This window comes from Gossypium raimondii, chromosome 7, assembly GCF_025698545.1.
Source record: "Gossypium raimondii isolate GPD5lz chromosome 7, ASM2569854v1, whole genome shotgun sequence".
Taxonomy (NCBI): Eukaryota; Viridiplantae; Streptophyta; class Magnoliopsida; order Malvales; family Malvaceae; genus Gossypium; species Gossypium raimondii.
Genome location: NC_068571.1, coordinates 38,133,112 through 38,147,604, shown reverse-complemented (window position 1 = coordinate 38,147,604; position 14,493 = coordinate 38,133,112). Strand labels below are relative to the sequence as shown.

The following is a 14,493-nucleotide window of genomic DNA, read 5'->3' as shown; positions in this document are numbered from 1 at the left end:
GTCCACATGGGAGCGATTTCAAAAATTCTTCTGATAAAGCATCCTGCTTGAAGCGTTTTTTATACTATTTGCTCAGAAACGTCAACTCGAAATTATTTTTTCAGAATCTACTGTAGCAAAAGCGCGTCCACGTGGGAGTGATTTCAGAAATTCTTCTGATAAAACATCTTGCTTGAAACTTTTTTTATACTATTTGCTCAGAAACATCAACTCGAAATTATTTTTTCAGGACCTACTGTATCAAAAACGCGTCAACGTAGGAGCGATTTCCTTAATAAATTTTTAATTAAATTACTCATGTAACCTTAAACCCTAAACCCTAATTTAATTGATTTTTTCTTAAAAAACCATAAACATGAAACCTAATCCAATTTTGAAAAAATTATAATTAATTTAATTAAGAAACCCTAAACCCTAATCCTAACCCTAAAAATCTTAAAAACCTTAAACCCTAACCCTAACCCTAACCCTAACCCTAAAAACCCAAAACCTAACGTAGGAGAAACGGGCAAAACGTGTCCCTAAGGGAGCGCTTATGTGGCAGCAAAACGGGAGTGATTTATGTCCACGTAGGCAAAGCGCGCCCTCAGGGACGCGTTTTTCTGCCACGTCCCCTGACATTGTGCTGACGTGGACGCGCTTTCGAGGAAAAGGGTCATTCCGATAAATAATAAAATATCGGGCCCATTTCGATAAATTTTAAAAAAAAGGGGCTTTTAATGGTGTTTTTCCCTCATTTCACATGTATTTTCAATACCGTGGTTTAACTTTTGAAAGGAAATTATAGTCCCATTAAAGAAAATAAGACTACAACAATGATTTTTCTTTTCTTTGCTTCTTTTAGCATAATTTACATTTAATATATTTTATTTTTCTACATTATTTTAAAATTATATAAATTGGAAATTTTAATAAAATGTTTCATAAAAATAATTTGAGCTTTCAATTTTTCTAATTATATTATTCTTGTAAAATTTATATGTCAATTTTTGAGTTTTATTTTATGAAATATTTTTATAAATTACTTTCATTTAAAAAAATTATTTAACTTTGCTTCACAAAAAAGAATGTATAAATTTTAAAATTATGACTATGTTTACAAAAACAAACTTTAGAAATATTTTATTAAGTCATAAAAAAAGAGTTATTACAGTTTTGTTCTTCTTTTATTTAGGGCATACATTACATGTAATAAAATCATCTTTTAGTTTTACTTCTTCAACATTTTTATTTAAGATTGTTAAAATGGTCGGTTCGATTAGTAATTGAACCGAACTAGTATTAACCGAATTAATCGAACTGTATAATTCTTTAATCGTTAACCGAATCAAAATGTTAGCTCAAATAATTAAACTGAAATTACCAAGAGGGGGTTGAATTGACTTTTTAAAAATTTTGTGGATGCTAAAGATAATAATAGAAAAATTGAAAACAAGAATTTAAAGTGTTTGCCAATTAAGTACAATTACAAAGAAGAACACTTGAGCTGATAGAATAACAATGAAGCTGACAAGTGTATATAAAAAGAGTAAGGAAAAGTTGAGCACAAAAGTTGTTTGATTGATCTTTTAGCTTTAATTCTCTTTCTTGTTGTTGTAGGACCTTTAGAAGATGATATTTGTATCCTCTAATTGATTTTCAACTGTTGTGGTTGTTGAGGAATTAAATAGAACCATTGGGGATGAAAATATTAGATCATTAAATTCATCTGCAAGAAAAAGTATCGATACTTCGATACTATTAGCATTTAATGTTTGATTCAGTGATCGTTAAAGTTGGTTTACAATATACCAAAGACATTTTATCGACACTTGGTAAAATGTATTGATATGTTTGAAAGGATATCGATACTTTTTGTAATTGTTTGAAAAATCATCAAGTCAAAATGCAAAAATGGTATCGATATCAAAAGATGGTATCGATAAAAATACAATAGGTATCAATATATTTTGAAAAGTATCGGTACTTTTTGCTTTTGTTCAATTTTTGTTTCAAGTCAAGAAGCAAGTTTGGTATCAATATTGAAAAGGGTATTGATAAAATTGTATGGGTATTGATACTTTTGAAAAATATCTATACTTCTTATAGAGAGTAATTTTCAATCGATTTTAAAATGTTTCAATCGAGTTAAAGAGTTTAAAATCATTTTGAACTTTGTCCAAAATTTTCCATGTGTTCAAAACATTTTCAAAGATGTTTGAAAGTATTGAAATGATTTTATGCTTTGAATTTTATATTTTTTTTGTTAAAAACAAACTTTGTTTAAAAATATTTTTGTTTCTTATATCAAAACAATTTATTAAATAAAGTTAGTTTAACAATCTCCACCTTTTGATATAACATAACATTTTAGTAAATTTATTTTGAATTTGTTACTCCTTTGTTAAAGTTCAATTTGAATCAATGACTTGATTTTATGAATTTGAAACAAAGACTTGTGAGTGAAAAATTGGCCACTTAGGTGTTGACATTAAAAGATTAGTCATAAAAAAAATCAACCAAATACCAATTAAATTTACCTTTCTCTTCTCCTCCTTTTTATTATATCAAAAGTCAACAAATAAAGCTTAAGAGAGAGACTTTGTTAGTCCAAGAATAGAAATTTAAAAATTGAAAGCAAAGAACTAACATTAAACCTCCAAGTACCTACAAAAGATACCAGAATAAGCATTAAAGTTCTAACATATAAAGATACGTAAATGTGCAATGAAAATGATTATAATGCATGAGGAAATGATATGCACTCTAGTTTTCTTGAGGTGGTGGAGGAGGAGGGAATTGAGTCAAAAGATACACCATATTTTCTTCTATCCTAGACATCCTAGAGTTGAAATTATCTTCTATCCTAGACACCCTAATGTCTAAGCCTCTAAAAATCATCCCATAATGATCCAATCGCTCCAAGAATGGCTAGCGTGTCAACTGAAAAAGTTTGTTCTTGAGTTGGAGCAGAAGAAGTTGCATGAATAGGAGCTCGAGTGGAGGAATTTCTTCATGCTCATCTTCAACGTCTTCATCATCAACCTTTTAGGGATTAGGTTGATCATCCTTAACCCAATTGTCGATAAGAGGATCCAATTTGAAGCCAACACGATGAAGAGCAGCAAAACTGATAGGTTGAAGTTTAATAGACATGGGAGGATCGACATTGGTAGGGATGTTTAGGCAGGTAAATATATAAAACATGTAGGTTCCAAAAGGCAAGGTGAGATTGCTAAAGAGCTCCTTGCCAATGATCTTGGTTTTGTCATTAAACAAAATTATAGCAAGATCGAGGTGCCTATTACTATGAAAACAATCAATCCACCAATAACCGGTGGATCGAAGAATTGCATGTTTTGAAATCGGATGCAATATCCATGTGATAATAAGATGCAAAACACGATCATGGACATTTAGCTCAGATGCATACAAGCGTCGAATGTTCAAGGCCGGATTGTAAGAGCCTTTCTCATTCGATTCACCACCGGAAGGAAGTTTTAAAAATTCTCCAAAGTTTTCCAAGGTGAGACGTATAGGTGTTTTCGTAAGAATAGAGTTAATGGCAACCACTGCCTCACCCGTTTCATCATGTTCGAGTCTAGAATTCGAATAAAATGCTCAAACAAAGATTAGCATACATTGGTGAATGAATTTAAAAAAAAAAAGAGTCAATCAATGCCATTCGACTAAAGTTTCAAGAAATCGAAAATTAATTTTGGCTAAGAAATCAAAATCAATGTCCATGAAATATTATGTAACACCCCTAACCCGTATCAGTCGCCGGATTGGGGTTACGAGGCATTACCAGACTTAATGCATATTTTTTTTACCAAATATAAAGCTTATTTCAAACTTTAGTAAACAAATAAGACAAACTATATTTATTTATTATTATTATTTTATCATTGTTTTAAGACAATAAATTAAACATGCAAATTTTGAACAACATTTTAATACATTAATTTGGACCACCTCATTATACACAAAATGGATTGCCCTATCTATACACATTGAACACACAATATTATGTAACATCATATTCAGATAATTCTTTAAAGCATGAAATGGATAGAATTAATACTAATTTGACCGGTACTTAACATCCATGTTCAGTTAATTTTTTTTTTTGAATCAAGTAATAGATATTTATTATTACCAAAATTGGTCAACAATTTACTTACAAAATTGGACCAGATCTTAAAATATAAATAGACACAACAAATGCCACTTTTGGACAGCATTGCTACAGGTTTCAGTTAGTTTTAATCTTTATTACTCCAAGCATTTAATGTTAGTATGACTCAACCAAAGATGTCCTATTTTGGACAGCATAATTACATGCTTTGGACAGCAATAATCCCCTCCTAACGGCAACATTTAACAACTAAAATACAATAAGTGTCTTAAATCGGACAACCAATGATTCACATCAAAACATTAGCATATTAATTATCTAAATACCATAATTATGCCCTAATTTGGATAGTCAATGCTTCATAATATAACAGCAGCATATTAATTAGCTAATAACTTGTCTTAAGTTCAACTTTAACTCCCTCATGCAGTACAAACCGAACAACATGTAAGTTAACTTCAATTTTTTTTTTTTATATATCAAAAGCAATAATGAATGAACATCAAACTAAATAAAATTTTAAAGTATGGAGTTCAGCAGATTAAATAACCCTTACTTATCTATCACAGCTTGTACTACAATCAAATATGCATAAATAAAATCTCCATTTTAATGACCTTTAAAACTATATGCATAGACACCAAAATAGATCAAAACAAAGTAAGCCATTTTCGCATGGCTTTTAATTACATTAATATGTACTTGATCCAAAATCAACTTTCCTAATAAGCTATACATGCCATACACTCAAAATCGACTTAGTGAAATACTGAAGAAAATTGTCGATAGTGTGATAAGTTTTGTTAACGATCCTCGAGTACGTAGCGATCATAAAAAAAAACTATAAAACAAAGACAAATAAAAGAAAAAAATACAGAGTAAGCTAACTTAGCTTAGTAAATCTTTAGCAAAACATATAAATATACTAATCACATGATTCCTTAGAAAATTTTGCTAAAGCCGCAAACACCACATATAAACATTATCAAACATCCATTAACCTCAAGACATTTTAATCATGACTATTTAATAATATATATATATATACTTTTAAACTTATATCTACCATTAACATAAGGCTGAATATACTTATCAATTACATATACACATATAAGTAACTTTTATATAAATATAATCGACCAATGTACTTAGCTAATCATTAAATAAGATATAACATAACACATACCTGATTATTATAATTTTGCAATCCATTTGATATTAGATTAGATTGACAAGGAACTTACTAAACATATGTCTTGAGATGATTTACCGGCACGTAGCCTGCTAGGCTTGAAGCCTGATTCAGTACACCGGCATTAAGCCTGCTAGACGTAAAGTCTGAAATATTTCACCAGCATTAAGCCTGCTAGGCATAAAGCCTGATTATCTCAGATACGAAGCTGATTTTTCATATAATTCTTTATGATTTACATAAGTCTTTCTCAATAACCGTATCTCAATAAAAATCGAATTATATTCAATTCTTCATAACAAACACACATTCAAACCACATATATATATATATATATATATATATATATATATAATTCACAACATTAAATTCAGCTCACAGAGATTGAAACATATATTCGAACCACATGTATGTATATATAATTCATAACATTAAGTTCAGCTAAAAAATTTGTAACATACATTCCAACCTCATATATATATATAATTCATAACATTAAATTCAGCTCAAGGAAATTGAAACATACATTCGAACCACATGTATATATATATATATTATACTATTAGTTTCAACTTATTGAACTCAAAGCATACTTTGGTTAACTTACACATAATTTATACAATTAATTTCAACCTACCAAATTCAATAAAGTTTATTTACATCTTATATACTATTAATTTCAGCTTATTGAATATATAATAGATATATAAATATATTCTGATTTAATAACATTTATTCGCTATTAGACTTACCTCGGACGGTGAAAATTGGAATAAGGCGATTAATCGACGATTTTGGTTTTTCCTCGATCCAGCTCCGATTTCTTTTGTTCTTGATCTAAATATTTTCAAAAAAAACTAGTTTAAATATTATTCCATTCAATTTAGTCCAAAAACACATAAATGGAAAAATTACCATTTTGCCCCTAACATTTTACACTTTTTTGCAATTTAGTTCCTATTGCATAAAACAAAAAATACATAAAATTTGCACATACTATGTTTAGGCCGAATGTTCCTTGTCTTTATACAAATCCACACATTTCATTTATTTCATATTTTAACCCTCAAAATATTATTTTTGCAATTTAGCCCTAATTACTTAATTTCATCAAAAATTCCAATACAAAACATATTAATCTAAAATATATTTTTCATTATTCATCATCAAACATCACATAACACAAATGTTCATCAATGGAACAACTCAAAATATTCATCAAAATCAAAAATTCAAACATGGGTCGGATAGTATTCGAAGCAACGATCTCAAAAACGTAAAAATTATCAAAAACCGAACAAAGAACTAACCTTAATCAAGCTTCAAAATGGCCGAATATTGCTTGGCTTCTTTTCTTTTTCTTTTGCATGAATTCGGCTAAGGAAGATGATAATAACCTTAATTTTTTTTATGTTTTTATCTATCATATATTATAATATATTTTAATTTACTAATTTTACCTTATATAAATAAATATAATTTATATATATTTTAAGGTTGATATTGTCCTTAGCCGTCCACTAATATTAGTTATGGCATAATTTCAACATAAGTGCATCATATTATAAAGACAAGTTCAATTAGGCATTCACACATTTAACTCGTTTTATGCGATTAAGCCATTTTCTTTAATCGGTCATTCAAACGATAAAATTTAAACACGAAAATTTCACACAATCAAATTCACACATTATAAACACACAAAATAATATTAAAATATTTTTCCAACTCGGATTTGTGGTCCCGAAATCACTATGTCCGATTAGGGTCGAAATCGAGCTGTTACACATTAACTTTGCGTTTATAAAAATAATGATCAACACTGTAAGAATCATTTGCATATCTAAAGCAAACATTAAACGAAACGGTTTGACCACTAGATGTTTTTGAAGATGAAGGACCGGAACGAGGATATCTCTTGATAGGCATTATAACTAACTAGCCTAAAGACAACATTATTTGCACTTAAAAATTTAGTTGGAGAATTTTATCAAACAACGTGTAGGCAAAGGTTTTAAAAAAAAATTTCAAAATTTTGACTAAGTTTAGGTAACCTCCTACAAGAAAATACAATATATAGGTTCCAAATAAACCTAAAACATAATTTTCAACCAATAATTTGATAAATAGGCAAAGGGTTTAAAGAAAATTTTCAAAATTTTAACTAAGTTTAGGCAACCTCCTACAAGAAAATACAATATATAGGTTCCAAATAAACCTAAAACCATAATTTTAAACCAATAATTTGATAAAAATTCAATAAAAATTGAAATGAGAAAAATGAATTTTACCTCAAAATTGCTTGGAAATGATGAAAATTGAAAGCAAACTTGTTGAATCCTTATATAAAATGGCAACGTTGGTTGTTTTGTGTCAAGATTTTAAAGAAAAGTAAAAATTTGAAGATTTATGAAGTTAGGGTTAGAGGTTTTCAAAAATGAGTTAAGAAATTTGTGGGTTTTCTTAATCTACCGAAAAAATAAGCTACAAGAGTATTTAAAACCCAACGAGTATCGCTACTTTTTAAATGAGTATTAATATTTTTTAAAAAGTATTGATAAAATAGTACTGGTATCGATACAAAATGTTAAATTTGTTTTCCAAAGTGCAGAAAATTTTCCTAACGTGACTTGTAAGTTCTAATATGCTCTAAAGTAACTTAGAATGACTTTTTAGCAAATTCTAATGATTTCATATGCTTAAATATGTCAGATTTAAGCATGATGTATATGAAACACATAGTATTATAAGGCATGCAAAAATTGAATATTAACATCCAACAAAGTCTAATTTAGCATATTCAAAGGCATTCTACAATAATGTAAATTAGACCAAATAAGTAAAAAATAAACTAGTCATGCAATATCAACTCCCCCTAACTTCTTGCATATGAGAGCCATTGAAATAATTTGTTCATACTTTTTCAAGCAAATTTTAAGACGAAGCATTTTGAAAACATCAAAGTAAAAAGAATTACTTAAACACAAAATCAAGGTAATGTGATAATACCTAACCCTCTTCTAAGGGTCCAAAATCTTTCTTTATCTAATGGTTTTGTAAAAACATTTCCCTTTTGGACTTGATCTCTAATGAAATGATGCCTTACTTCAATGTGCTTAGTCCTAAAATGTTGAATGGGATTTTTAGTGAGACAAATAGCACTAGGCACACTTGATAGGAATAGTATATATATCAATTCCATAGTCCTTAAGTTGTTTCATCCATAAAACTTGAGCACAACAACTATCGACGGAAATGTATTCCGCTTCAGTGGTGGACAATGCAATACTATTTTGTTTCTTTGAAAACCATGAAATTAACATGTTGCTTATGAATTAGCAAGTACTGAATGTGCTCTTCCTATCTAGTTTGCAACCTCTAAAATTTGCATCCGAGAAAGCATGCAAGCTAAAGAATGAATCTTTAGGATACCAAAGTCCTAAATTAGGAGTGCCTCTAAGGTACCTAGAAATTCTCTTAATGGCTTGTAAATGAGATTCCTTATGATAAGATTGATATCTAGCACACAAGCAAACACTAAACATAATGCCAGGTCTACTTGCGATAAGATAGAGTAAAGAACCAATCATTGACCTATATAATTTTATATCTACACATTTACCTTCTTCATCTTTGTCAAGCTTTGTAGAAGAGCTCATGGGTGTAGCTTGTGGTTTGAAATTGTCCATCCCAAACTTCTTGATCATTTCTCTACATAATTAAATATTATTTTTAATTTTTTAAAATAAATAAATTTTTGTTTTTGCTGACATGGCAGTTGAAGTGGCATTGTCATGTCAGTAATTATCGCTAATATAGATCATCATTTTAACATCGTTAATGACCACATCAGTGTAATAGGCCAATTTAGCCCAGGCTCACAAAAAATTAATAAACCCAAAATAATAAAACAAAGTCTAAAGTCCAGTACAAAATTATATAATTTGGCCCGAACAGAATGGCCCATTACTTGAAAAGGTTGAAGGTCCATCTACAAGCTTATGGAAACATAATCTTCAAGGATATGCAATCTTAGATATGATATGCAATCTTAGAAGGTATGATTTTGTAATCTTAGAGATTTAATTTGTAGATACCCTTTAATCTTAGCCGTTGATGTAATTGATCTATACCGTTGGATTTGGGGAGGCTCAACTGTAAATAGAGGCCTCTCCCTTCATTGTAAAACACTGGAGTGGGGAGTAATAATAATTTTTAAGAGTATTCACTCAAATCTCTCTCTCTCTTACGTTTTTATTTTCTGTGGCTTGTTCTTATTTTGTTGATTTGTGTATAATTTATTTATTGATTTGTATATTGTTGATTTCAAATCTCTTTTTCCCTTATTAATCATTTTTAAATTTGTTTACATTTTATTTTGCCTTTTTTTATACTCTTTGTTTTAAATTCATTGATCTTTGATTATTGATGCTATTTAATCCTCTATTTGTTATTTTAGTTTTTATTATTAAATTAATTATTTTAATATTATTAATACTATTATGTGGCATCATTAATCTTATATCATTGTTATTTACTTTTTATGCCTTTAAATTTCAAATTTTGTTATATATATGCATGTATACATACATACGTTTTATAATATATACATATACTGAACACATTTTTAATTTTTATAAATATATATATACACATACTTTTATATATTTTCTATGTTTCATAATTTTATATACTTACTTATATTTTTTACATATTAAAATATGTATATTTTTATTTTTATTTTTTATTTTTATAATTCACATACATATATATTTTTCTTATATGTACATATATATATTTTTATATTTTATATTTTTATCTATTTTCTTTGTTATTATTATTGCTTTATTGATGTTTATTTATTTATTCACATGACCATTATTATCATTATTATATTTTTAAATGCTTTGGTTTTATTTGTTTATTTACTTGATATTGTGTATACATGATTGATTTGTTTTTTATTTATCTTTTCATTATTATTATTATTTTTTTTGTTCTTGATCATGCTATTTATATTTACATTACCACAATTGTTACTCCATTATATAATTTTTACCCAAATTCGTTTAAAGAGAAAATTTTGAAAAATAAAGGCAATACTCGGTATTTGGAATCTTCGAGAGGATTGAGCCCTAACGTATTGGGTTCCAACTCTTTCGTTGAATCTGAATAATCGAGAATGCTCTTTAATCAAAACATAAATAAAAAGCTCATTATCGAGAATTCAATACGTTGTGTCCTAACGCATTGGATATGACACGTTGTTTTCTCGAGATGAGGTTTTTTTTTCTAAAAATAATAAAGGTAATATTCAATGTTTAGAATTTTGAGAAATTGTACCCTAACGTTTTGGGCTGCGATTTCTTCATCTGACTTAAACAATTGAATATCCTTTTAAATTTTATTGCACGAGTTTTTTTGGACAAGCTCGTTTTTGAGGAAGTGAAATATCATACCCTAACTCATTGGGTGTAACATTTTCTCTTTTCGAAATGAGAGGGTCTTATCGAGTAACTTGTTTTATATAAGTTTTTTTTTAAAAAAACAAAAGATCGTATTTTAAATCTCTTCAAAGTTTTCAATTTTCGACATTAAGACATTAATTAATTAACTAGGTACCAATTTTTGGGCGTTACAAGGGTGCTAATCCTTCCTCGTACGTAACCGACTCCCGAACCCGTTTTTCTGAATTTCGTGGACTAAAATCATTGTTTTAATAACGTCAAATCACTTATTAAAAATAACCACTTTTTGAGATGACCCGATCACACCTAAATAAAAAGGATTGGTGGTGACTCCCATTTTCATTTTTTTTCAAAATCCAAGTCGACTCCGTTTTTCAAAATAAAAATGGTTTCGACTGTCAGCATTATAACAATCAACATTAGTCAAAAGTCTATTTAATTAGTTTTACTAATTGAAAGCTCAATTGGATAAAAAATTACAATGGCTTAATTGATTTTTTCAAAAAAATAAAGTGACTTTTAAACCATTAAACTTTCTTTTTTGACTTTTCAAATAAAATCATCGTAGCATGTGTTGTTATATTTATATAATAGTCGTATTTGACTCTTAAGGTTGAAGTGTAGAACTTGAAGTACGCTTCTATAGTTTTTTTTTAAAAAAGCTAAAGATAATATTTTAATTTTGTTTTATGGAAAAATAATTCATATTTCGAAAAATATCTTATACAATTAAGAAATATAAAACATTTTTCGAAAACAGAAAAAAATCATCCCTCCTTGAATTAGGATATAGAGATGAAATGATTCATTGGTTAGATTAAATTTGAGTTGTTACTTGTAAGATCAAGGGCAGCAATAATCCTTTGGACTTACTTCAAACTGTAAAATTTATTTTTACGGGAATGATTTATTTATATTGATGTAAAATTAAAAATTTTTAATTTATTTTTATATTATTAATATTTTAATGATTTAATTATTAAATTTCATATTCTATTCATATAGATTATGCATGTCAAATTTGTTATAAATTTAATATTTCTAACTATTTGTTTTATGTAAAAAACTTTCAACCTTTGATAAATATTAATGTATACATTATTTTAGATCAATATCATAAAGATATTGAATTGGTTTGAAATTTACATGAATAGTAAGTGCGATTATATCGATAAATTCAACGGTTTAATTGTTAAAATATTAATCATATAAAAATATACGAAAAGATGAAAAATTATTTTAATTTTTATATTAGTGTAAGTGAATTTCTTCCTCTCCTCTTTCTCTCTCTATATAATTTAAAGATTAACAGTATGTTTGGTTGGATGGCACTCCAACTCTATTCAATGGACCCATTATAAACTGTTGTTTAGTTTAAGGTAATAGCCTATTACGGGCCGAATGGAATCAGCCTCTATTACTGGACAACTTGTAATAGCAATTCAGGGGTTGGGGGTCTGAATTGATATTCAAAACCACCCGCAATAACATTTTTCCTTTTTTGGACCAAAATAGCCTGCCTCTCTTCTTCATCGTTTTCACTTTCACTTCAGATTTCTTCCTCGACATTTATCCCCAAAGCGAACCCTAGAAATTAGCTCCTTAATCGATGACAAATCAAGCATCCATTCGCCATCTTCATCTTCATCTTCCTTCTAGTTGAACCTCCTTATTTACGGTAAGTGCCTTTGATTCCTTTTTTTTTCTCTGATTTTTTTAGTTAAAGTTCTTTCACTTCTTTCAACTTTTCTTTTCCTCTTTCGTATTTGGATATAAACTAGCAAAGAAAATTGTGCCTAAATGAAATACTCTGTGTATCCATTAGAGTCAATCCTATGTTGGATGCATGAATTGAAGAATCTTGGACTGCCATAATTACCATACAAATCCAAATGATTTCATCCTTTTTCTCCCATTCACTATTTATTAGCTCAAATTTTCCCTTCTTCCTTTAACGTGGTGGTTTCATACAGTTTTTATTTTCTTTTAAAGCCCCCTTTCTTTCAACATATATAGCTAGTGAAAATTTTATGCTTTGTGTGGCTATGATTAAAAAGCTTATTCATGAGTATACCAACATGCAAAGCGAAAGGCACGTTGAGAGATAGTTGTAAGCAAGCGTTGCTTGGGTAGCTGCTATTTGTGACCCATTAATTTGCTTGATTATGGAATAACCAAATGACACAACAAGACAGGGTGTTTAACATTTTCATACATTTCTTGAGCAAATGTTGGCAAGTTGGTCTTTGTTTTTATGCTCTATTCTTGGCACTCTTACATGTTTAGATTTAACCTTAAATATCCAAAAATAGATCCATTTTGAACAACACATATGTATATATAATAAACAGGTGTTTGCAATTGCAAGTTCTTTCTCGGGTGCAAACACAAAAAGAAACCACAACAGCAAAATAGCATGTAATTGGATAGAAAAACATTTGGTCTCGCACTTGGTTTACACTTTTGTGTCATGCTTCTTTACATGGGGAATTTGTATATAATTTTTAAAATATTTGTTGCTTTAAGAGAACTTAATATAAATGTTTTGACTCTGCAAAATCTTAATTTTATGTCTTAGGATGAACTTTTTTAATTTCACTTGTCCCTCTGCTTGTTGTGTTTCCATATAAAAAAAAAGTTTTGGTTGATTAATCTGGCAAAAGAGGATCATAGACTTTGCAAGAGCCTCCAAGCTTCCAATGTACCCTTTTTCCAACGATTGTTGTAGCGTACTTTAGTGCAAAATCTTCTGTATTGGACTTCTAAGAGAAAAAAGATAAGGTTAATTTTTTGTCATCACACCCGTTTGGGGCTTGTTTGGTTTTATGTGAATACATTTGATGCATTTATTCTGGTATTTGAGGTGGTATGTTTGGCAACGAGCTCTTACCAATTGGAGCCTTTTTATATATTGTGTTCTCTTCCGCTTTGTCTCTTCTACTAGTCTTAGCTTTCTCTAGTTCTGTAACTTGAATAGAATAATGACATGATAGAATGTCATTACAATGATGTAACTTTTTGATGTTGTAATATTTTATAACATATGGATTATGACATATAAACCAATGAAATCATGTAATTTTTGTTAATATATGAATATTATGTTTGGATGTGAAATATAATTCTCAAGTTATTTATTACTTCTAATATTTTATTTTTATTGTAAAATAATTAAATTATTTGTTTCACTAATGATATTTTAGCACATTAAATATGTATTGCGTTTAAAAATAATAAAGTAGATTACATATTATTTTTATAGTATTATATATTATGATTTTTAATTCATATAATAATTATATTAAGAATGTTATTAAATTATATTTTATTTTATTAAATTATATTTAATAATAATTATGTTAAAATATGATTAAATTATTTATTTTTAAATAAAATATATTTAACAATAATTTTATTAAAATTTGATAACAAACAATAATCATCTACATAACAAAATTTCGCTAAGAATACTTTGGTTATTTAAGTCTTTTCCTTATACTATTATAACATCTATTCCATTCATCTAAACACAAGAATTTTATTACAGCTCTATTCCATTCCATTCAACAAAACAATTGAATTACTGATTATAGCTCTATTCAATTACAGCTCTATTTCATTACAATGAACCAAACGTACCCTAAGTTTCATTACAGCTCTATTTCATTACAGCTCTATTTCATTTCAATTACAGCTCTATTTCTTCTTACAATAGA

General features: G+C 28.2%; 1 long non-coding RNA gene across 1 annotated transcript; it reads left to right on the top strand.

The window, feature by feature from the left end:
• Positions 1-12,111: 12,111 nt before the first annotated feature.
• LOC128042331 (uncharacterized) lies at positions 12,112-13,924 on the top strand. Its single transcript, XR_008197555.1, has 2 exons — positions 12,112-12,455; positions 13,129-13,924. It is a non-coding gene; the product is annotated as an uncharacterized LOC128042331 (long non-coding RNA).
• Positions 13,925-14,493: the final 569 nt, after the last annotated feature.